The 6,938-nt window shown below is 42.1% G+C and overlaps 1 pseudogene; it reads right to left on the reverse strand.

Moving 5' to 3' along the window:
* Positions 1–498: 498 nt before the first annotated feature.
* LOC127680302 (40S ribosomal protein S11-like) lies at positions 499–4,511 on the reverse strand (annotated as a pseudogene).
* Positions 4,512–6,938: the final 2,427 nt, after the last annotated feature.

Here is a 6,938-nt window from a genome sequence, read left to right on the forward strand (position 1 = left end):
CTTAATCTCCATATCTCTGATGCAGAAAGATTAATCTTAGAAGGAGTAGCTGACAGCCCTTGCCGCAGGCTGCAGAGAAGATGAAAATGTCCCCTACAAATGTGATCCACATTACAATACTGATGCACGTTCTGGCCTTGTTCAAATGAAGGGAGCTTAGTCCACTGTTCTGTTGTGGTACCTCTCTTTTTCTTATGGGGTCATACTCAGAATTATTCAAAGAAAGAGGAGATGTGCTCCTTGTTATCACAGTCTTCTCCATGAGCCAAGCCTTCCTAGGGAGGTGTGGCTATGTGGGATCGTGATAGACCATCTAGCGGTCAAATTCTCACCTAGCTATTTACTTAGCCTCACCAAGCTTCAATATTTACTAGGAACGTTGGGACAATAGTACCCACTTTGGTACAAGGACTAAATGCCATAGCATTTGTTTTTTCTTTTTTGTTTTATAGGTTGGAAAATAACTTTATTTGTTCTAGGGCATTGGGCAGAGTCCCCTTAGAACTTCTGAAACTGCTTCTTGGTGCCAGCAGCCTTGGTGTCCTTGAACAGATTGAATCCAACAGTCTTGCTCAGGGGCCTGCCCTCTCCAACAGTGACAATGTCACCGATCTGTACATCCCTGAAATGGGGACAGGTGCACAGACATGTTCTTTTGTTGCTTCTCAAAACAACTGTAATTTTGGATGTAATGGAGACAGTTCTGTCAGATAGCAATGGTCCCCTGTATCTTCATCTTTGTCATGACACCAGTCAGGATCCGACCTCGTACAGAGACTACGGAAGGGGCATTTCTTGTCTATGTAGGTGCCCTCAATGGCCTCCTTAGGCAACTTGAAGCCTAGACTGATGTTTTCGTAGTACTGAGGGAGTTTTCCTTTGCTAGTTTCTCCGAGAAAAACACACTTCTTGTTTTGAAAGATTGTAGGCTGCATTTGGTAAGCATGCTCTGTCTGAATGTCTGCCTTCTTCCCAGCAGCCCAGGAAAAGGAGAGGTAGGCCCTCTTCCTTATTCACTACCAGCATAACATTTGTTAAATCCATCAAAGAAAGCCTGGTACACTTAATACGTGTTAGCCTTGGCTGTATTTGGATTGAGAGAGGTAGTTTTGCACTGTATTAGAAACGTACCAGGCTAGGCTGGTACATGTGCTAACTTTAGACTTTGTTCAATCATAGTTTCCAAGTTCCAGGATATGAGGGACCTATAACAAGAATAAATGGCCTTGTTGGACATCAAAGGGAGAATAAAGAGACCCTTGATCCTAAGAAGGCTCAATTCCCCAGTATAGGGGAATGCCAGGACAAGGAAACAGGAGTGGGTGGGTTGGTGAGCAGGGGGACGGGGGATGGGATAGGGGGTTTTTGGAGGGGAAACCAGGAAAGGGGATAGCATTTGAAATGTAATTAAAGAAAATATCTAATAAAAATAAAAATAAACAATGTAGATACATAAAAAACAATAAACATAAAATTTTAAAGTGAAAAAAATATAAAAGAATCAGAGTAGAAGAACAGAAGTTGTCTTCTTACCTGCCCTCTAAGCCAATCTTGCACTCAGGTCTTGCTTGCGTGCTTGGACCCAACCTCTCTATCTTCAGTTTTATCTATACCTCCCCAGTCCCAAGGAAGTGACTAGATTGGAAGATTATAAGAGATTAGAAGAGACAAGATCTGTCATTGGGAACTAGACACATGGAATGGTCCACACAAGCTACAGAAGTAAGCCAGGGACATTTGCACAGGAACTTCAGAGTACCTAAAACCAAATGTGTGGCCTAGTATAGAGAACAGGGCACCTAGCTGAGTGTTCTCATAGTATCATAAGGGGCTCATGACAACTCAGACAAAGGGCCTCAAAATGTGGGGCCCTGGTGAAGAGCCTCCTTAGCCTGGATCTAAGTAGTTCTAATATCATCTCTTAGAAAGTTATTGATAGATAATGAGTGCCTGTGGCTGTGTTTGAAAAATAAGAGTTTTATAGTAATACAGTGAGCATACCATAAAATTCACCCATGTGAAAAACACAGTCCAGTATATTTTATTATATAGAGAGTTCTGCAACACATACAACCCCTAGAGGAGACAAGTACTCTGCATGTTCCTTCTCCCATTCCTTCTACCATATTGGGGTGGCAAGTAACATTCCAACCTTTAAAAATATAAATTTCTGGTACCACCTGACTCCCAAGTACAACTCAGTTTCTTAATTAAGTTTCAATGAGGAAATGGTGATTTTAGCTAGACTTAATTTCAGCTACATAGGAGGCTAACACATAAGGATCTCAAGTTCAAAACCAGCCTCAGCAATATGGTAAGAGGGGAGAGGAGAGAGAAAGAGAGAGACAGACAGACAGACAGAGAGACAGAGACAGACAGAGACAGAGAAAATAAATAGATGATAGATAACTTGATAGATAGATAGATAGATAGATAGATAGATAGATAGACAGATAGACAGACAGACAGATAGACTGACTGACTGACAGAGAGAATGAGGATTTAATTTCCAAATTAAAAGGGAAGACTCTTCCAAATTAGTATCTTCTTAATAAATCCTTAAGGGAAAGTTTGTCTTGTATTTCACTTTGATACTGTTGTCAGAAATGATTCTAACTATTTGCAGTGGGAAACAAAGGAACTCTACAGACTCCAGTTGACTTAATTCTCCTCAACACCCAAAATCTCCCTCCCAACTCAGAAGCTGATGTACTTAAGGAGCCAAGCACAGTTAGAATAATAGAGACATAAGTCCTGTGACTTTTAGATTGATGAGATGTACTACTGTGAGAGCTGAGGGGCCCAGCTACCTGAGTGTCATAATGAGCTGAGTCTGTATAGTCACCTGTAGCTCTGGCCCTTCAACTCTAACAGTAGTATATCTCATCAGCCTAAGCCAAAGAACTTGGGTCTCTATCATTATAACTGTGCCGAGTCTGTTCCTTAGTTTCCTACTGTAAGTAGAATATGGATAATGCCCCCTCCCCCCCCCCATTCACCCTAGAAAACAACTGAATGGTTCAGTTTGAACTCAGCTACTAGGAATTTAGCTACCAAAGTTTTCTACACATGTTTACAATTCTATTTGTGAATTTTACCAAAACACTATAGATGTGCTAAAAAAATAAATAAATAAAAACATCATTATTCGTAGGTGAGATAATGTAAATATTCTCCTGGTGGTGGAGATTCCTTGTGCTGCATCCCCTGGGCCGGAGCTCAGTCAGCCTGGCTCAGAACCGGGAGCAACCAGGGGTCACCCTGCAGAGTGCGATAAAGCAGTCTGATGTACCTCACTGATTCTCAAAATCACTCTCTTTGTCTCGTACGTATTCACAGCTATTATGGTGCCTAATACTTGGGATGAATGCCTCTCTTCATGGAGCCTCATTTCATCACTTTGTAAGTTTTGATGGTATTAGCAAATTTGTAATAGCTTCCCCCTTTTCTGCTTCACAGTAGATCAAACATTAGCATTAAATGGGAAGTTTATGATTTCCCTTTAAAATAGAATCCTAATTATCTTTAAAACTATTATACTTTCTGGGTGGTTTTTCAGTAATAATTGCCAAAATGCTTCAAAGTTTCTGTCCTTCAAGACAGAACCATCTAAATCTGGCCTCTTCCAGTCTCAAAGTGAATTCCAAATATGTGACCAACTTTTCCTGGCCCTGAGAGGGGCAAGCAAAATTTTAGCTATGAATTACAGTTGAAGGTGAATTTGAGACTTGCAATTTCATGTAATAAATATATTTGTAGACTTAACTACCTTTAAGCCAGGAGATCCAGATTATGTTGATACTGGGTTAGTGAACGCTGTGCTTCTGCGGGAAATGATTTGATATGTGAGGACCAGGTCTTCAAAGGACACACAAGGTTTCTGTCTATCAGTTGTATGCATGAAAAATTAGCTTGCTTATTGTAAAGATCTTTTTTCATATTTACTAAGTGCGTTTGTATGTGAATATGTTATGTATATGTATCATTTGCCATGGCACATGTGTGGAGGTCACTGGACAACTTGAGAGGGTCGGTCTGTCCTACCGAGGGATCCCAGGGATTGATGTCAGATGGCCAGGCATGGCCAAGCACCCTTATCCCCTGAATCATCTTGGTGGCATATGTAAGACATCTATGGTAGTTTGAAAGAAATGTTTCCCATAGGCCTATAGAGAGGGAGTGGCACTGTTGGAGGAAGTGTGTCTCTGGGCACAGACTTGAAGTTTCAGAAGCTCAAGCCACACCCTTTTATCACTCTCTCTTCCCGCTGCCTTTGGATCCAGATGTACAATTCTCAACTACTTCTCCAGCACCATGTCTGCCCGAGTGCCTCCATGGGTCCCACGGTGATGATAATGCACTAAAACTCTGTTCTGTAAGCTGGCTGCCATTTGGAGTCGTGAATTACAGTTGGCACAAAGAATGCACAACCCCTCTCCCACCTGGAGGCTGGTGGGCAAAGACACAGAGCTTGCTTTTGTCACTATGGTGTGGCCCTTCCTCTTCTCCATCCCCACTGTGGATTTCAGGGTCCCCTTGTTTTGTGAAAAGGGTAGTTGAGACTGGGTTGTTTCCATGAGAAGTAAAAGGGAACAGAGAAGGTGGTAGCTGGAGCTGTGGATCCCTTTAACCTAGGGACCCTTGGGCTATACAGCAAGGAAGATATCCACAACCAGGAAGACACTCAGCTGGGAGGCATGGGTAAAGGGAGACAGATATAACAGGCAGCTCATCACCCAGGCCTGACACTTCTGCCTTATAATGTCATAGGAATTCGCCAATGCCCCACTCCATTCTCTGGAAAGGATGAGTTATTGACTTATTGACTATGATGGAAACACAAATAATAGAGGTTATTTCCACACAAGGACAATGTGAGGCAGAGACCTAGTTTACACTTTGGGTCTTATCAACAAAGGTTTCCCTAAGTGCCCCAAGGTGTCTCTCCATTAGGCCAAAGGAGTTTCTTTGATTCTCCCTTGGAAGGGAGAGAAATTTAATAAATCAGCAAGTGCAGGGAGAATCTAAATCTAATAATCGTGGAGTAAAGATAAATCACTGCGGCCAATACGAACATACACTTGAGTCTTTCGAGACTGACAAAATCAGACAATGCTAATTAAGCCTTCCATCTGACATCTGGACATACAGCTAAAGCTCTCACCACCAGGCCATACTGCCCAGAGCTAGACCTCCCTCCTGGCTTTTGAGAAGTGAAAGACAGGAAAGGAGGCTGCCCTATAACACAGACCTGGCAGAAGCCTATGTCTTGTTTGCCTGGAGCAGATTCTGCCCCTTAAGCTACAGAGAGACAAGGTGACCAAACAGGGCCATCTTACCCACAGCTGCATGACTGGGACCTTCCAGTGCCTGATTATCCAAGCTTGATTCATCCACAGGCTATGTGAGGGTGTGAGCTTCCGTGATGGAAGCTCACAAATTTCAAGTAGAGCCAAGGCCAGCAAGGTATCTCCACTTAAGCCTCCAGCTCCTCTCACAGAATACAGGATATTTCCATTCCTCTCTGCTCTAGTCTAAGTGAGCCTCATATGAAATGCAAGTTTAGTGCAGCCCCCATATTTATAAACATGCCATCTTGCAAATGGCCGGATAGGTATTTGAATTATTGATTGTTAAATATTTAAGCTGAATTCCTCATCCATCAGTTCTTGTGAAAAGCTGGGGGACAGATTTATGATGCTGGAGTTTTTCTGGTTAGTTGGCAGTTGGCATTTCTATTAATTATGACTCACATGGAGGGTTCTGCTGTGTTCGTTGAAGACACTGAATCTGTGTCTTATCATTCCTCTGGAAGAGGGTGTGAGCTAGAAGAGCGCCTGAAATAAACAGGGACTGTGACTTGCCACCTACAAATGACTGTTGCTGCCTTCTCCAGTCTTGATGGGTCTCAGTGTGCCCTGACTAGATTCCAGTAGAAAGAGAGAAGGTGAGTCTGGATTTTTACTTCTCTTTTATCATCTTCCTGACTCTGTGACACGAACTGACTCTTCTTCTAAATCTCAACGTGTTTATCTTGAAAGGTGTGTGTGTGCCAGGCTAACAACTACCTGGATATAAATAGAAATGGACACACACACACACACACACACACACACACACATATATATATATATATATATATATATATATATATATATATATATATATATATATATATATATATGTCAAGCTTAGAGATGGAGGTAATAATAATAGAGACAGAAGTAATAATAAGCCACAGGCTTACAGAGGAAAAGTTTAAACCCAAGTAGAGATTCTAACTGGTTCTATTTACTGTCTGAGACGGGGTCTAGCCTCAAACTCTTTAACCTTCCTTCCTCAACCCCCTAAGTGCCGCAGGTGTGTACCATCCCTGCTGGCTGTTCCCTCCCTGTCTAGAATAGTATGCAGAAGAACTCAACAAATGTCTGTCCTTTTCAGTGTTGTGATTTCCATGGCATCCTCATCTAGAAAGGCAAGTGCTACCAAGGGTCTGCAGTCAACACCACCACAGGATGTCTGCAGTGTTTATCTTCCTTGAGTTTTACTGACAACGCCTTAAACTTGGGTTGGGTTATGTGTAATTTGATGGCAGAGCATTGGTTTAACATGTATGAAGCCCTAAGTTTGAGGTCTAGCCACGAAAGAGATTGTTAAAGACTCAAAATTGATCAAATTTATGTAAACCAGTAAAGGCAGAGGGAAATAGGATGGACATTAGTATCTAAGTTCATAGAACTCTCTAAAAATGGGGAAATGCACAGAACACAAGAGGAGAATGCACTGCAATGCCCAGGAAGGAACTTTCTCATGTCTGGAGGAAACATGTAGGGCTCACATCCAACATTGCCCATTTATGACAAAACAGACCCAACTGGCATAGAGAGGTGAGGAATTGCTCTTGGGCAGCCAGCCATTTAACTTGCTAACTGCATCCA

Source organism: Apodemus sylvaticus, chromosome 3 (genome assembly GCF_947179515.1).
Source record: "Apodemus sylvaticus chromosome 3, mApoSyl1.1, whole genome shotgun sequence".
NCBI classification, from domain to species: Eukaryota; Metazoa; Chordata; class Mammalia; order Rodentia; family Muridae; genus Apodemus; species Apodemus sylvaticus.